We start from the raw sequence: 19,605 nt of genomic DNA on the forward strand, positions 1-19,605 counted from the left end.
CTCCCCTGCTTTAATCTGGGGGCCTCGTCCATGCAGTGGATTAAGAACCCTAAACTACTGTCCAGAAAGAGCTTGACTCACTATTCCAAGGAAAATGAGAAAGCAAAGGGGCTGAGGAAATGAATGAAGAGCGACAGAATCAGAGGAAGATGCAGAGGAAAGAAACACTGACTTGAAAATTGGAGTCTGAAATGCAAATGTGCAGGTGAATGGGGGCATGTTAGAGACAACAGAGATTTTAATAAATCGTGCCCTCTAGACACACACACACACACACACACACACACACGCACACCCCTGGATACCAGCAAGAGACAGGCTAGCCTCTACCTCTCTTGCTCTTTCAGGTTCTGGAAAAAGGAATCTGGCTTTCAAATACATACTGAATTTCCCATTGTCATGCCACGTCCCTGGTTCTCTACAAAGCATGTAATTCCAGCTATTTGGCTGCAGCCCAAGAGTCACTTCATGCATGTGTTCTTGCTTATTTGCCTGGGTATGAGACAGAGGATTTCTGAAGGATCCAGAAATCTAGCATTGATTGGGCAATATGAGGGGTTGCTTGGTACAGCAAGAACAAATAGTGTATGACACACCATGCAGACACATAGTATACACACAACACACTCACACACTGCCCAGTACGCTACATGTATATCATATATATTATGGGTACAACAGATACACACAGGACACGCATATACAGCCAGCTGACCTTAAGGAAGAGAAACCTAGTGTTAGGAATGGTTTGACTTAAACACTTGTGAGGCTCTAAGGAAAACTACACATCCTAGGATTATAATGTTTTGCAAACATTCAATCCAAGCTCTCCATTTTATAGGCAAAGAAGTGCGGGTTTAGCTGAAAGTGGGAGCAGGTGTTCTCACTCCTAGACTGGAGCTATTTTCTCAGATCTTGGTGCTAGGGAGGCCCCACTGTGCCTCACTAGTTTTAGAAATATACATGTTGATTAATTCTTCAGCACTGGTTACATACACACACACACACACACACATTCCCTTCCTCACCGTGCAACTACTGTTTTAACTTAACTCTAGAAAAATAATAACATGAAAATAATTTCACTTTCAGATCAGAGCAAGGTGAGAAAATGGACACAATCAAGTTCTCTTGTCAGCCAGATGTCCCTCACTTCCACACTCGGGGGTCAACCTTCCTTTTGGTGCCCCAAAGACACAGCCCTTGCACCATAGACTCCAGGAGGCTGGCCTTTCCCCGCATCTTCTCCACAGGCTCCTTGGGACTCCTCAGGAATGCAAACCCATGGATCTTGCCATGCAAGGCTGCTGCCCAGGAGTCACGCTAGTCACTTGCCATTTCGTAATTGGCTTCTCCAGGTTACAGACATCCTCCCCTTACTACCCCCCCCACCGAGCTTGGTTGGACAGGGCACGAACCTGCCTACTCAATTGAGAGAGCTTTGGAATCCTGGAGCCCAGTGAGAGAAAAGAACTCATTTCCCCTCACCTTCATCTTCCAGGGCCTCAGGCTGCTTCAAGTCAGTTAATCGTCATCTACAGAGATGCGCTCTGCCCACTGTGAGGAACCTCCTGCCCCTGTAACCAGGAAGGGTTTCCTCACAGTCCAGCCCCACCCAAGTTCCTCTGCTGGCTCTTCCCTTCACCATCCCTATCCCTCTGTGGGCCAAGGACCCTTTGCTGTGGGGGGGATTACAAGTGTCCTAGGCTCTTGCTGGGGGTGGAGGAGTCTGTACAGGGTGGTGTGACTGGAGCTCAGCAGTCACTGGGCATGGGACAGTGTCTTCTGTGGTTGATGGACAAAGAAGGACTGCCATGTGGCTCCTATGCCTGGCAGCAAATGGTGTTCTCACTCAGCTGGTGCCAGATAGTGGGGTCTCCTCATAGGAAGCTCTCCCTGGCTCCCTCCCCTCCAGTACGGGAGACTCCTGAGAATGCTCCCTGGAGTACAGAGGGCAGGCAAGATGGCGTCCCCCTCTCATGACTTTCCTTTCTTTGCATGGCATAAACTCTGTGCCCCCAAGACCCTCAAAGCCTTGTCTTCTGATTTGCAAGAACCTGGTGATATAGTTTGGATATTTGTCCCCTCCAAATTTTTTTTTTTTTTTTTTTTTTTTGAGACGGAGTCTCGCTCTGTCGCCCAGGCTGGAGTGCAGTGGCCGGATCTCAGCTCACTGCAAGCTCCGCCTCCCGGGTTCCCGCCATTCTCCTGCCTCAGCCTCCCGAGTAGCTGGGACTACAGGCGCCCGCCACCTCGCCTGGCTAGTTTTTTGTATTTTTTAGTAGAGACGGGGTTTCACCGTGTTAGCCAGGATGGTCTCGATCTCCTGACCTTGTGATCCACCCGTCTCGGCCTCCCAAAGTGCTGGGATTACAGGCTTGAGCCACCGCGCCCGGCCTCCAAATCAGAATTTTGTTGGAATGGAAGGAGGGGGAACAGGAAGGAGAAGGGTTTGATGTAGAGTAGGTAGCAGTAATATCAGGCAGACACATTGCATTCGTTTAAGATAATCTTTTTTCCATAGCAAAGCATTGATATTGTTTAATGAGTGAATGAATTGTTTATATATAAAGGCTGGAAAGGAGAAAAGGAATGATGATTAACTAATGGAATAAGAGGTATGTAAATGAGCTTTCTGATTAAGAGAGATGAGGCGTTGGGAGTTCAGACACCAGGGTCCTTACACTCAACTCTGCTACTGCTACTGAATCAGCAATGACAGTGGTGCTGTAAGCTCTTAAGATCTGAAAATAAGAAATACAGGTAGGGCTGGGCATGGTGGCTCGTGCCTGTAATCCCAGGACTTTGGGAGGCCGAGGCAAGAGGATCACTTGAACCCAGGAGTTCAAGAGTAGCCTGGGCAGCATAGCGAGACCCCATCTCTACAAAAATAAAATTATCCAAGTGTGGTGGTNTACAGGCGCCCGCCACCTCGCCTGGCTAGTTTTTTGTATTTTTTAGTAGAGACGGGGTTTCACCGTGTTAGCCAGGATGGTCTCGATCTCCTGACCTTGTGATCCACCCGTCTCGGCCTCCCAAAGTGCTGGGATTACAGGCTTGAGCCACCGCGCCCGGCCTCCAAATCTTATGTGATATTGATCCCCAATGTTGGAGGTGGGGCCTACGGGGAGGTTTGGGTCCTGGGGGCAAATCCCTTCCGAATGGCTTGGTACCTTCTTCGTGGTAATGAGGGAGTTCTTGCTCTATGAGTTCCTACAAGATCTGATTGCTTGAAAGAGCCTGGCACTGCCCTCCACTCTGCCTATTGCTCCCTTTCACCATGCAACATGCCAGTTCCTCTGCCTTCTGCCATGAATGGAAGCTTCCTGAGGTCCTCACCGGAAGCAGACTCTGATGCCATGCTTCTTGTACAGCCTGCAGAACTGTGAGCCAAATAAACTTTTCTTTATAAATTACCCTTCCTCAGGCATTATTTTATAGCAACCCAAAACAGACTAAGATACCTGGCCTGGAAGTTTTGAAAACAGTTCCATATTTATATTTTTTTCTCTTTGTGTTCCTACTAAAACAAGCTCACTAAAGGAAGGAACCAGAATGCAAGGGAAGAAAAGAATAGCACAAAGATTTCCTTTCTTTGCACATTTTAATATAGAGCTCTTCAGAGATTCATTGTCCTAATTTTGGGGTCCAATCTCAGAGTACCCCTGTATGCTCTTCTCAATGATGACCAGTAACTTGAGAAACCAGGAGGTAGGAAACTTGACCAGGGTCAACTGTGAGAATGAAATCTGATCATGATAAACACCAGAGTGCCTGACACAGAGTAGAATCTAAACCTCTCTGAACTTCATTTTTATCATCTGCAAAATGTAGGTAACTGTTAGGTACAGAGTTTAATTTCATGTGGAAATTTCATGGCTTGCACATAGTAGATGTTCAATAAATATTCACTAAACTTTAAAACACTTTATTTTTGCAGGAATCTGAATTATGCCCAGTAATGACTAGGTTCAGATTAATGATTACAAAAGCAGCACTGTAATTCCTTATTTACACAGTGTATATAGTGTGTAACTTTCCCCTTTTCCCTAGAGGGCTTAGCATCGGTCTCAAATCAAGTACTTGATTTATTTTCACATTTTTTTTTTCTCTTTCAGTTCATTAAGGTAGAAGTGATGGCTCCAGATTCTCTATATAGAAGATTTCAATTGGATTAAAAAGAGGCTTGAGACTTGAAGTTGCATTTACATAAAACACAGCTGCTATAAATATTCATGTGCACGTTTTTGTGGGAACATAAGTCTTGATTTCTCTGGGATAATAAATGCCCAGGAGTAGAATTGCTGGGTTGTATGGCAGTAGCATGTTTCGTTGACCAGGGTCAACTGTGAGAATGACAGAAATCATGATCAGAAATTGTCAAACATTTTTGAAGAATGACTGTATCACTTGACATTCCCACCAGTGGGATCCAGTTTCGCTGCATTTCTCCTCACAGCATTTGGTGATGATGATACTATTTTTAATTGTAGCTGTTCTGAGAGGTGTGTAGTAATGTCCCATTGTGATTTTTAATTTGCATTTCTCTAATGGCTAATAGTGTTGAACATCTTTTCAGGTCTTATTTTCCATTTGTATGTGTTCTTTGGTGAAATGTCCCTTCGTGTCTTGTACTCATTTTATAATTGGATTTTGGGGGTTTCAAGAGTTCTTTATATATTCTAGATACTAGTCCTTTGTCAGATATGTGGTTTGCAAATATTTTTTCTCCCACCCCATAATTTGTCTTTTTGCCCTCTTAACAGGGCCTTTTGTAGAACAAAAATTTTTATATTATTATTATTATATATATATTTTTATAGACAGGGTCTCACTCTGTCACCCAGGCTGGAGTGCAGTGGCAGGATCTCAGCTCACTTAGCCTCCAGAGTATCTGCAACTACTGGCGTGCACCGCCATGCCCAGCTAATTTTTTGTCTTTATGTAGAGACAGAGTTTTACCATGTCACTCAGGCTGGTCTCAAACTCCTGAGCTCAAGTGATCTGCTGGCCTCAGCCTCCCAAAGTGTTGGGATTACAGGCGTGAGCCACCATGCCCAGCAAAAATTTTTAATTTTGATGAAATCTAATTTATTAATTTCTATTTTTATGATGAACTTTTGTTGTCAAGACTAAGAACTCTCTGCCTAACCCCAGGTCCTGAAGATTTTTTCCTGTTTCTTTCTAAAAGTTTCATAATTTTATATTTAGGTCTATAATCCATTTTTTAGTTAATTTTTGTATAATACATATAACTTAGGTTGAGATTTTTGTTTTGTTTTATCTATATCTACAAAATTCTTCTGGGATTTTAATGGAAATTGAGTTAATCCTGCCTATCAGTTTAGGGATAACCAACATTTTCACTATGTTGTCCTCCAGTCCATGAACATGATACGGCCCTTTGATGTCTTTATTTAGATCTTTGATGTCTTTCATCATCGTTATATAGTTTTCACAATAAAGTCCTGTATGTGTCATATTAGATTTATACCTAAATATTTCTCTTTTTTTGAGCAATTATAAATGGCATGTCATTTTTAATTTCAGTGTACATGTGTTCATCTGTAGTATATAGAAATATAATGCATGTTATTTTGCATCTTCCATCCTATGACCTTGTTGAACTTATTACTTCTAGGACTTTTTTTGTAGATTCCTTGAAATTTTCTGCATAGTCAATCACATTATCTGCATATAGAAATAATTTTATTTCTTCTTTACTGATCCATATACCTTTTATTTCTTGCATTATTAATTGAACAGAACTTCCAGTACTATGTTGAATAAGAATATTGAGAATGGGCATCCTTACCTTATTCCCAGTCTTAGGAAGAAAGTATCCAGTCTTTCACCATTAAGTATAATTGCAATAACATTATTTTGGTAGATGTTCTTTATCATGTTGAAAAAGTTCCCCTTTATTTATTTTTTTGGGTCTTTTTTTAACCATTAAAAGATGTTAAATACTCTCAAATACTGTTTCTGCATAAATTGATATAATCATGTGATTTTTAATTTCAGTCTGTTAATATGATATATTAAACTGGTTTTTGGATATTGAACCAGGCTTGCATCCCTGGAATAATCCCCATTTGGTCATGATGTGTAATCGTTTTTATGTTGCTGAATTCTATTTGCCAGTTTTAAGGGATTTTTGTATCTATCATGGGAGACATTGTTCTGTAATTTTATTTTTTTTCACTGTTTTGTCTTGTTTGGGTATCAGGTAACAGTAACTTCATAAAATTAATGGGGATATATTTCCTCCTTTTGCATATTCTGGGAGAGATTGTACAGAATTTGTATTAATTCTTCTTTAAACATTTGGTGGAATTCTGTGATGAAAACATCTGGGACTGGAGATTTCTCTGGGGAGAGTTTTAAACATTTCTAATTTAATGTCCTTAAAGTTATAGGGCTATTTACATGGCCTATCTCATATTGAGTGAGTTATGATAGTTTTTTTTCCAAAGTATCAGTCCATTTCACTTCAGTTGTCAAATTTATATATGTAGAGTTGTTCATAGTATTCCCTTATTATCCTTTTGATGCCTTCAGGGTCTTTCCTGAAGTCTTCAGAGATATGCCATTTTATTCCAGATATTGATTATATGTGCCTTCTCTCTGTTTTTCTTTGTAAGTCGTGATAGAGGCTTGTCAATTTTATTGATTCCTTTAAAGAAACAGCTTTTTGTTTCATTGATTTTCTCTATTGCTTTTCTGTTTTTGTTTTTATTGATTTCTGCTCTTATGTTTACCAGTTCATTTCTTTGTCTTGTTTTGGGTTTATTCTGCTCTTCTTTTTTTAAGTTTGGTCATGGTAGCTTACATTATGTATTTGAGACTTTTCCTCTTTCTAATGTAGGAAATTAATTTCCTCTAATGAGAGGAAATTAAATTTCCCTCTCAGCACTTCCTTAGCTATGTCCTACAAATTTTGACATGTTGTATTTTCATCTTCATGTAGTTCAATGTATTCCTGTTTCCCCTTGAGACTTCCTCTTTGACCCATGGATTCTTTAGAAGGGCTCTTTCATCTCCAAGTTTAGCAGAAATGTTATTTCCAAAATAACAGAAAGTTTTCCTTTCTGTTATTTTTAATTTTATTCCATTATGTTCAGAGAACACACTATATGATTTAATTATTTTAAATTTGCTGAGGTTTGTTTTATGACCTACGATATGAGTTATATTGGCATATGATCCACATGCACTTGAAAGGAATGTATTTTGAGCTGTATTTAGGTGACATGTTCTTCAAATGTTGACTAGATTCTGTTAGTTGATTGTATTGTTGAGTTCTTTTTTTTTTTTCTGAGACTGAGTCTCACTCTGTTGCCAGGCTGAAGTGTGATGGTGCGACCTCAGCTCACTGCAACCTCTGCCTCCCAGGCTCAAGTGATCCTCCTGCCTCAGCTTCCCGAGTAGCTGGAACCACAGATGCACATTACTGTGCCCACGTAATTTTTTGTATTTGGGGTTTCACCATGTTGGCCAGGCTGGTCTCAAACTCCTGACCTCGTGATCTGCCCACCTCAGCCTCCCAAAGTGTTGGGATTACAGGTGTGAGCCACTGCACCCGGCCTTTTTGAGTTATTTTATATCCTTGCTGATTTACTGTCTGGTAGTTATATCAATTGTTGAAATAAAGATATTGAAGCCTCCAATTGTAATTATGGATTTGTCTATTTCTCTGTTTAGTTGTATCAGTTTTTGTTTCACATTTTTCAGCTCTGTTGTTTGTTGCATACACATTTAGGATGCTATGTCTTCTTGGTGGATTGACTCTTTTGTTATTATCAATATTCTCTGTCTCTGGTAATTTTCTTTCCTCTGAAGAGTACTGTATTTGACATTAATGTAGTCAATCTTTCTTTTCTTTATTTAATATTTACATAATTTTGTTCCATTCTTTTAGGTTCACCCTATATCATTTTATTTGAAGTAAGTTTCTTCTAGACAGCATATAATTGGGTCATGTTTTTAATTCACTCTGGCAATCTCTGCCTTTTAATTAGTATATTTAGAAAACTTACATTTAATGTAATTATTGATGTTTTAGGGTTTATGTCTGCCATTTTATTTTTTCTCCTCTCTGTTTTTTCCCCTCCCTTCTTTTGGCTTACTTGAACATTCTTTAGAATTCTATTTTGATTTATCTATAGTATTTTTAGTACATCTCTTTATATAGCTTTTATGGTGGTTGCTTTAAGTGTTACATTATATACACATAACTTATTATAGTCTACTAGTATCATCATTTTAATAGTTCAAATAAGGGATAAGATTTCTTTTTTTTTTTTTTTTTTTTTTTTTTTTGAGATGCAGTTTTGCTCTTGTCACCCGGGCTGGAGTGCAATGGCACCATCTCAGCTCACTGCAACCTCTGCCTCCCAGGTTCAAGCGATTCTCCTGCCTCAGCCTCCTGAGCAGCTGGGATTACAGGCATATGCCACCATACCTGGCTAATTTTTGTATTATTAGTAGAGACGGGGGTTTCACCATGTTGGCTAGGCTGGTCTTGAACTCCTGACCTCAAGTGATCTGCCCACCTTGGCTTCCCAAAGTGCTGGAATTACAGGTGTGAGCCACTGCGCCTGGCCTAGATTTCTTTACCTCCCACATTTACAATATGATCATCTTAAATATTCATACATTTTAGAACCATATTATACAGTGTTATTATTTTTGCTTCAACCATAGAATATAATTTGGAAAACTCAAGATGAGAAGGAAAACCTATTATATTTACCCATATTTTTGCTTATAATGTTTTTCCTTCCTTCCTAATATTCCAAGTTTCCTTCTTTTGTTGTTTCCTTTCTATTTATAAAACTTTCTTTAGCCATTTTTTATGGTAGGTTTGCTGGTGACAAATTCTCTTAATTTTCATTCATCTGAGAATATCTTGATTTTCATTTCACTCCTGAAAGATAGTTTTGCAAGATGCTGGGTGGATAGTTCTTTTCTTTCAGCACTTGAAAAATGTTGTACCACTTCCTTCTGGTTCCCCTGATTTCTGACAAGAAACCTGCTGTCATTCTAATTGCTTTCTCCTTTAGGTAAAATGTCCATTTTCTCTGACTGCCTTCAAGATTTTTTCATTGTCTTTAGTTTTCGGAAGCTTAATTATAATTGTGAGTTGCCGTGAATTTCTTCGGATATATTCTGTTTGGGATTCACTCAGCTTCTTGAATCTGTAGGATTATATCTCTTGCCAAATTTAGAAAGTTTTCAGCCATTATTTTTTCAAGTACATTTTTAGCTCTGCCCTCATCTTCTCTCCTTCTAGGGTTCTGATGACACAAATGTTAGAGCTCTTGTTTTAGTCCCACAGGCCTCTAAGACTATTTTTCTTCCAGCCTATTTTTCTCTCAGTTTTTCAAACAGTAATTTCTGTTTTTCTTTCTTCTACTTCACTGATTATTTCTTCTGTCTCCTTCATTCTGCTGTTCACTAAGTTTCTTGTTTTCATTCTGTATTTTTCACTTCATTTAGTTCTTTGTATGCTTCTATTTCTTCTATTTCTTTTCTGCGACTTTGTGTTTCTTTGCTGAGGTTTTCAATTTTTTCATGTGTGTTTTCAATTTGTTTCAAGTGTGTTTATGATTGCTATTGTTGCTTTTATCATGGCTGCTTAAAATCTGTCAGATAATTCTAACATCACTGTCATCTCAATGTTGGTTTCTATGAATTGCCTTTTTCATTCAGTTTGAGATCTTTCTGGTTCTTGGTTGATGACTGGTCCTGGATATGTTCATATTATGAGACTCTGCATCTTACCTAAAATTGGTTCTACTGACTTTTTCTGATATAGTTCTGATAAGTGAAAGAGAGGAATGCTGCCTATTCTTCCTAGGTAGGGGTAGGAGTCCTGGTTCCCCACTTAGCTAACAAATAGTTGAGTATGGAGGGGATCATGATTGCTGCTGGGCAGGGTGGGAATTCTAGCTCCTCACATGGCCATTAGACATGGTGGTAGAGATGGCCCATTGCTGCTGAGTGATGGTGAAAGTCCTTACTATTCACTAGGCCTCCTCTGATACCATCCCAGCAAAGAAGGGGAGAGGTACTTCATTACTGCCGGGTGGGGATAGAAGTGTTTAATCAAGGTCACAAAGTTAGTGAGTCATGAAGTTGGAATTCAGGCCCAGGCATCTTAGTCTCCAAAGCCCAAGGTATTAACTACACCATCATAATGCTATGAGCTGTGATTATAACTACATACAAATATTTGTATATATATCCAAAGACTGGAGAGTTATAGAGAGCTGAGAAGAGTATTTCAACTAGAGTGATGAAATATGACCACTTTTTTTTTTTTTTTTTTTTTGAGATGGAGTTTCACTCTGTCATCAGGCTGGAGTGCAGTGGCACGATCTCAGCTCACTGCAACCGCTGCCTGCCAGGTTCAAGCAATTCTCCTGCCTCAGCCTCCCGAGTAGCTGGGATTACAGGCGCACGCCACCATGCCCAGCTAATTTTTGTATTTTTAGTAGAGACGGGGTTTCACCATGTTGGCCAGGATGGTCTCAATCTCTTGACCTCGTGATCTGCCTGCCTTGGCCTCCCAAAGTGCTAGGATTACAGGCATGAGCCACCATGCCCAGCCATGACCACCTTTTTTATTATAAAAATATTTTAAAGTACTTCTTCCAAGAAGATGAAGTAGAGTTACTTTTCTCTATTTATTCTCCTAGGTACAACTAAAAATCCTGGATATTATATATGAAACAAACATTTTTTAAAACTCTGAAAGGTAGAGAGAAGGCAGACAGACTACAAATCATAGGATCTGGAGAACAACATGGGTCCCTGGTTTTTGCTTAATCTCTATAAGCCTTCATTTCCTGATCTAGAAAATGTGGATACTAATAGTACCTCTGTTGAGAGGATTTGGTGAAATAATGAATGTTGAATACTTGGCACAGAGCTTGCCCTGTAGGAAGTACTTACTGTTAGAACTATTATTGTTATTAGCGTAATATAATGTCACTGTCGGTCCAAATACTGGCTTTTAAGGCAAGAAAATCCCTGTTCCCTATGAGCTGTTTTATCATCTTTAAGTTTGGTATTTCCATGTGGAGTGATCCCATCAACATCTATAAGGCTGTAGATTTTGAAGCTTCTTTCTGGAGCTTGTGTTGTCCAATCATTCTAAATGACAGTCTACTGGCTCCATCAGAATGATCTGGAGTCCTTGGTACTAATACATATTCCCAGGACCCACCCCCAACCTACTGAATTGGAAAGTCTGGGGTAGCCTACTATAATCTCGTCCCTTCTTAACTTTCCTTGACTGCTCCCATTTGCTGCTTCTTTTGCTTTCTTACTGACTTCTGAGATTTGAAATGCTACTTTCTTATTTGCTTCTGAGATTCTGGCATAGTAAAACCTTCTTCAAGCAAGGAATAAATAATTCTACTATTCACATACCTAAATAGGATCAAATAATGGTATTAACATACTGTTTTGTTTCTATTTGAAAGTTAAACTATTTAAATTCAATAGTTTTCAAAAACATTCAAAAGCTGAATGAAGTGAGACCTCTGATTAACAATCTTGCATCTATTTGTAAAGTCTCATATCATCAGCCACTCTAAAGTATCTTAATGCCAGAATATTTGTGCTGAATATTTTCCATGTGTTTTTCCAGATCCACTTACCTCTCTTTTTCATCCTGCTTAGGGCTTCAGGTGGCTGACTTTTGTGGATTGTATTAACTGCCTTCTGGCAGTTGGGCTCAACTAATTGGATGCCATGCCAAGAGACAAGAGGGTGAGTGGAAATCATCAAGGCCAGGATATTCATTTCCTTCCCTCTCTCCTAGGTCATCATGCATTAACTGTCTCCCATTCAAAGGCCACAGCTCCTGTCTCTCAGCCCTTTCATACAACTCTCTCTCTGAGTCCATTCCCTTGCATCCTCCTATGACCTCTTCAGGCCTAGAAGTGATACCATTGTTACCAACCCTGGAGTACTGCACTATCCCTTGTTAGTTTTCCTTAACATGACCACACCTTTGTAAACACCCGCTTTATTGAACACGCCTCACCATGTTCAAGACTAACATCTTAACTGACAGAATATCCTATCTAATTCTTTCATTTTCTTTCAACACTCCAAGGGCAACTCCCATAAGCCTTTGATTTTTCCAAGTAAACAAATATGTCATCAACAAGTTTACCTTTGTATTAATATCAATAATACTCTGAAATGCAATCAGTAAAACAAATATTCAATATTTAGCCTAAACTGTTATTTTAAAAAACAATACACAAATTAAGCAACAGTGAACTTAGTATATTGCCAGTCAGTTCCCATTATACTGGCAAAAACATAAAAAATGACATTACTAGTTGGTGAGGAGATGGTAAAACTGGTACATATACTTGAAGTATATTCATACTTAAAGAGGTATAATCCTTGAAAACTACATTAATTGGTATAACCTTTGAAAAGCCATTCGGCAATATATTTTGAAAATCATTCACTATACTTTTGATCCAATAATTCTGCTGCTGAATAGTTCATCCAAAATAAAGTAATTTTTAAACAATTAAATGGCTTGGGAAGAAATTGATAAATAAATAAAATTAAATGGCTTAGGAGAAAATAGGTAAATAAAATTAAAGGGCTATATTAGTGTTTAAGTTAATTTAATCATCATTAAAATAAAACAGAAAACAATACTGGAAGCAACTCAAATGTCCACTTATTGAAAAATTGTTGAGCAAATAAAATAGGAAAGTTAAGTAACAATAAGAGAACATTCTTATTATGTAATGCTAAACTGAAAAGCATACTGCAAAATTGTAGTGATGTCATATCTATGTAAAATGATATATGCATGTGGTCAAAAACTGAAATCAAACATTTAAAATAAAGAGAATTTTTTTTGAGATAGGGTCTTGTTCTATTGCCCAAGCTGGGTTGCTATGGCACAGTCTCAGCTCACTGCAGCCTCAATCTCCTGGGCTCAAGCAATCCTCCTGCCTCAGCCTCCCAAATAGCTGGCTAATCCTCCCACCACACCTGGATAATTTATTTATTTATTTTTTTGGTAGAGATGGAGTCTCCCTATGTTGCCCAGGTGATCTCAAACTCCTGGGCTCAAGTGGTCCTTCGGCCTCAGCCTCTCAAAGTGTTGGGATTACAAGTGTAAGCCACTGTACCTGGCCACAGTTGATTTTTTTTAAGATGATAGGAGTATGGTTATTTTTTCTCTTCACTGATTTTGTCTGTACAACTAATTTTTAAATGGGGGTTAAAGGACATCTCACTAAGATAATAATCGCTACCAGGTATATACTATATTATACACTATCATACAGCATTGACATATATTAGAAGGCTACTGCATGAGGCAGTGTATCCTCATTTTAGACATGAGGAAACTGGGGCTCTGAGAATTAAACAAACTTGCTCTAGAACACAATGGAAATAAAAAGCAGAGAGTCAAACCCAAAGCATGCAGCACATAGCTGTCTGCTGTAAGATCTGGCTAAAAGGACTGGCCCCTAAATCAGTGCACCCTTCCGGAAGCTTTCCTCCCTTGATTGTCGTAACAGCGGAGTAAAATTCTTGACTGTTCTGCTCCTCTGACCATCCCCACTGAATCTCAAGATCCTGACCCCCGGAATGCAGGCATTCCCCTGGCTCAATTCTTGGCTTTTCCCTTTCTACCTCATCCCTCAGAAGGTTCAGTGATCTCCAGAGCTATAACTACCATTTCTCTGTGGATCTAGACCCCTTTGTTCTCCTGTATTTAAAACCTGTATTTTCAACCGCTTGGTAGGCCGCCTTCTGTGTTTGCATTTCAACCGAAACATGTCCAAGACCAAGCACCCACTTCCCTCCCGATGCTGCCTCGCCTCCTAACCTTCAACATCCTTTAGTGATACGATCCTTCTCCCCAGTAACCCAGGCAAAAACGTCTTTGAATTTCTCCCTGCTTTTTTCTATCCTCACATTCTGTCACTTGCCAAGGCACGTATTTAATAGATTCTTGCTTCACTTTGTCTATTGCATCCTTCTCATCTTTGTCATTCCCACTGCCTCAATCCAAGTTCAGGCTCATTAACTTTCAACTGGACTATTATAATCCTTGGAAATTAGTCTGGACTCATAAATACCCCCACATTAGCTTTTGCCTTGCAATCACACACACACGCACATGCACATGCATGCACACGCACATACTCCCAGGCCCAACCCGCACCTACTCAATCAGAACCTTTAAAAGTACAATGAAGTCTGGGAATATTCTTTAAATCTCCAAGTGATTCTAATATAAAACCAGGTTGAGGAGATCCTGACCTATGATTCCTGGTCTCTAGTTCTTTCTTTCAAAAACCCTCCTTTCCAAATTTTAATCTAGATTGTACGTTGTTTTCAGATAAATCTTGCGAAAACATATGCTTATATTACTCTTTTCATAGACCTCCACTGGCTCCCCCTAGAGCACCTTTTGAAGTGTATACCTGCTAACACGTATTATCCAGGAAGGAGTCCTGCATTAAGTTTAACCAGTTTATTTAACACAGAACTCCTCCGCTTTTATTATGTAATTATATGGTGTGAATTTTCAAGAGGTAGGGATATAGCATGTGTAGTTCTCAAACTTACCTGACCCTGGAACATTCTCTTGTGAAACATCTCATTGCCTTGAGGTTCTGAGGAAGCCTCTAGGAAAGGGTAGCCTATAAGATAAATTCCAAACTCCTAAGCCTGGCCCCAACTTACCCTATACCCAATCTGCCTTTCCAGTCTTGTCACGTGCATGAGTCCCAAACACCCTACTCTGATTAAGCTATTTGCTGTTCTACCAATACTTACTGTTCGCTCTCTGTTGAGGTGGAAAAAGCATTACGGTGAAAGTCAAATGGGAATCCACCACTCTGGATTCTTGTCCTCTCAATTCACAGGCCCATTTCTATTTACCAAACTAAAATGTATGTTTACATGATTTAGACTAGAGCCTTAACTGAAAAAACAAGTCTAGGTTCTCCCTCTATGCTAAAGAATGGTATCAATAATGGGTGTGCCCACATATTCACCTGCACATGCACAGATGTGTGCACACTAAGTAAGCTTGATTATTTGATGTGGCAGAGTAAGAAACTGATTTTTGTTTTTGGTGTTCTTATTTGTTTACTAAAGAAACTTACAGGATTGGATTGCTGGGGGAAGGAGGGGAAGGAGGGGAAGAGAGAACCTATGGAATACATATGAACTGGGCACCATGGCTCATGCCTATAATCCCACCACTTTGGGAAGCCAAGGTGGGAGGATCACTTGAGCCCAGGAGTTCAAGGCCAGCCTGGGCAACATAGGGAGACGCTGTCTCTACAAAAAAAAGTTTTAAATTAGTTGGGTGTGGTGGTGTGTGCCTGTAATCCCAGCTACTTGGGAGGCTGAGATGGGAGGGGAGGGTTGCTTGAACCTGGGAGGTTGAGGCTGCAGTGAGCTGTGATTGCACCACTGCACTCCAGCCTGGTTGTCAGAGCAAGACCCTGTCTCCAAAACAAGAAATAAATATGGCCAGGAGTATACAGACAGATTCCACCAAGCTTTCTTCCACTAAATCTGAGACCATCAGACAAATATCTTCTTGCTTTTGGATCATAGTTACCATTAAAGCAACTCAATGATTAAGAGAGGAATTTCAGAGCTTTTTTGTTTTCTTTTGGTTAACCAAACCAACTGGATGTTTGAAAATCGGTCTCCTTCAAACCCCAAGTCCAGTTACTTCTTGGGACAATTGAACCACTCTTGTTTAGAACCAAGGCTCCTTAGGTAAGCATCCTGCTCTAAGTTACGCTACATGTATCATGGTTTCTGCTGCAGAAAACAGAAACCTGACTATGGTGGCTAAAACAAGTGGTTTATTCCCTTGAATAAGAAGTCTGGATGTCGGTGCTCCAGGGTTAGCCATCCAAGGATCAGACCCCTCTTACCTTTCTGCTTGCCCTCCTTACGTCTGTTGTGTTCCAGTAAGAAAGAAAGAGGAAGAACAAAGAGGAAAAGGCAAATGCCAACATTTTATGAGGGAAAAGAATGACTCTTCTGAGAGCCCCATAAATTAGACCAATGAGATGTAAATCTCATTGGCCAGAATGACATTACAGTACTACCCTGAACAGCCAGGAAGTCTAGAGAATAGAGCTTTTTAGGGGACAAATTGCCACACACACCAAAATTAGTCCTGTTTGCAAGGAGGAAGGGGAGAATTAATATGAAGGAGTCAGCTGGAAGTATCACCAGAATGAAAGCACCAAACTACCTACCCTGACAGGCAGAGCACTTGTATCTTCCATATGGACATATCCAAAAAGATCAGGCACCTAAATGAATACCTGTGCTCTGTTTACCCACGTGTATTGAAATGCATATATGTACCTAGTATAGCTTCCAGAGTTTCTTCTATATATAGCATTAAGCAAATTGCTTATACAGGGATTACTCAACATTCCTGAGATCATCTAGTTGTTGAGCATTTAAAGCCAACTTTCAGCATATAAAATATAAAGCACAGTGTGTTCTGAAAATCTCAGTTCTCATAAAATCTGAATACACTCATCTGGAAAAACTGCTTTTGCCCAGAGCAAAAAGATTGGCAGACATCTGACTGACAAGTTTTGTCTATAATTTAGTGAGTTTCACTCATTCATGCATTTGCACACTGCCTGAAAAGTAGTAGGAATGCCTCCCTTAGCTCACTGTTGCTGAATCCCACTGAAACTATAGTTTTTCAGGGGGAATTGTTGCAAAAGAGTCCACTGTGAGTTTACTACATATTAAATGACTTGAACTTAAGAAGCTGGGCAAGCTTCAGACATAACCTTCTCAAACAAGGCAGACAAAAGAAATGTTAACAGCAAATAAATGGGCCAGTGAAAAAGAACAACTCATTCTTTCTGCAAAGGTTCAAGAGAAATAATCATTAAAGACATAATCACCTTCCAAAGGGCTTTATTGCAATTTCATGCAAGACTTTAGTGAAGCCAGGAGAATTGAGCTGGCTTCTTTCTCCCTGTCTGTGACTCAGGTCAGGTAGCTCTTTTCAATAGCACTTGTTAATCTTGTTAAATCTTAAGTACCTCTTGGTTTTATGAGCCACGCTTACTTTCCCTTCTAGCCCTCATTGACCTTGCTGTCTTTGTGTGGCTTGAATGTCATCTCATGAAAGAAGTGCACAGTTAATTCTAGAACAACACCAGGCTGAAAAGTATGTGTGTGGCCTGCATTTCAGGGAAGAAGCAGAGGGTGAAGGTTCATATTGATGCCCATCAAATTCATTTTAGATCTATCTATGACCAGATAGCTTTTAGAGGCTGAATTTTGGTGAGCTGGTTATTGTATTTTTGTCTTGTTTTTTAGAAAGGGAAAATGAATTTGTCCTAAGGTTGGTACAGGTGAGTGGAAATGTATCACACACAGGAGTGGAAAATGAATTTAGCTGGTCCAGCCCCACTGGACAAAAACCTAGCAGTATGTATAAAACTATTAGATGGGTGTACCCTATGTTCCAGCAATTTCACCTCTTAGTGGTCAAATGCTTTGATTTTTATAAGAATGTGTCCTGACTCTTTCTTGAGTACAGCATTCTATGAAAGAGTTCACCTTTTGATATTGAATCCAGCTCTCGGAAGAGACAAGTGTTCTGGAAGCAGCGGTGGCTCCTAAACGCAGTGTCTGAGGATCCAATATAAGCATCTCAAAGTCCAGAAATAGACGTTTTTCCTTTTATCTTTTATTGACACGTAATAATTGTAGATATTTATGGAATATAGAGAGATATTTTAATCAGGGACATGCAAATCAAAACCACAATGAGATATCATCTCACCCCAGTTGGAATGGCTATTATCAAAAAGACAAAAAAATAACAAATGCTGACAAGGGTGCAGAGAAAAGGGAACTTATACACTGGTGGTGAGAATGTAAATTAGTGCAACCACTACGGAGAACAGTCTGGAGGTTTCTCAAAAAACTAGCAATAGAACTACCATATGCTCCACCTTTTGTACGCTCCCTGGAATATGGCTTATTTTCATTGGGTTCCACCAACTGTGCCCAGCTGAGAAGTGACTACAGGAAGGCAGTTCAGAATCACCAAGCGGTCAATGGGGAATGTGCAGGATTCCAAGACTCCTCTCCCTCCACCATTGCTATCATCCCCACAGCTAGACAATGACCCTCCACACTTATTCCTGCTTCTGCCTTCATGAGGTTTGTCAGGTTTGGGAAAACATTCTTCAATACAATGCTAGATTTCAGAAAGAAGTTATTTACCCCCTCTCCAAACACAAACTGTCTACTCCAGGAAAAGCTATGTTCCTCTGAAACCATGCTCGTTTCCCGGAGGATGGTACTAGAAATATGTTATGCTCCAGATACACTATGTCTCCTCACATTCTCTCAGTTTGACTTAGTGTAATAAATGAGCTTGGGTATCTACCCTAAGCAAGATCTGTTGCTGGCCTCATGAGTTCTCTTCTAGTTGCTGTACATTACTTTTTAAACACCTCTGTACTTGCTTTCCTTTGTGAATTATTTATGGTATTGTTATGCCCTGGGCTATAGGGCAAGTTTCTAAAATGGCTTTATGTGTTATGAAAATGGACAAATGAATAAATCATGTTAAAATATCCACAAGAGAATGGAATAGAATATGTCACAAGGGAAAGAACCTGTTAACATAAGGGTCAACAATGGTGACATAATCAGCTCAGTAACAAGAATAACCTTCATTCAGATCCCAAGTAGAATCCTTTAATCCCCTGGCTCAAAGGACACATTTGGTCTGCTGGGAAGTTTATATGTCATGTTGCTGAATTTTATCGGCTGCCTGTTTTTGTAGAGTGCTTACTACCAAGATTTTGTTCCAGCCTTTTGGACTATGTTTTATATACAAATAAAAGTAACAAGGGATTAAAACATAATTTTTCTATTAGGCTCAGAGAGGACACTTCACCAAACTCCAGAAAAAGAATTTGAAGCCAGTTAATCCCACTGGAGCTAAAAGTCTTAAGGATAATAACTTTCATTACATGAACTCTTCTAGACAAAAATAGAAGTGTAAGTTAGGGGGAAATGTGTATTCTGCATCATCCAAAATAAAACTTGCCATCCTTGGATTTCTTCCTTGCCTAAGCCCAGTCTTTAGAACAAGGAGTCTAATTTCACAATGTAGGAAATGATTTTAAAATATCTTTGAAAGCCCGGGTGCAGTGGCTCACGCTTGTAATCCTAGCACTTTGAGAAGCCAAGGCAGGAGGATTGCTTGAGTCCAGGAGTTGAAGACCAGCCTGGGCAACATAGCGAGACCTGATCTCTACAAAAAATAAAGAAAATTAACAAATTAACTGGGCGTGGTGGCCCATGCATGTAGTCCCAGCTATTCAGGAGGCTAAGATGGGAGGATTGCTTGAACCCAGGAGGTCAAGGCTGCACTGAGCCAAAATCAAACTACTATGCTGCAACCTGGGAACACAGCAAGACCCTATCTCAAAAATTAATAAATAAATAAATGAATAAATAAAATATCTTTAAAAGATTATGTGTAGCTAGGCCAGGCACAGTGGCTCACGCTTGTAA

This window comes from Theropithecus gelada, chromosome 13, assembly GCF_003255815.1.
Source record: "Theropithecus gelada isolate Dixy chromosome 13, Tgel_1.0, whole genome shotgun sequence".
Taxonomy (NCBI): domain Eukaryota; kingdom Metazoa; phylum Chordata; class Mammalia; order Primates; family Cercopithecidae; genus Theropithecus; species Theropithecus gelada.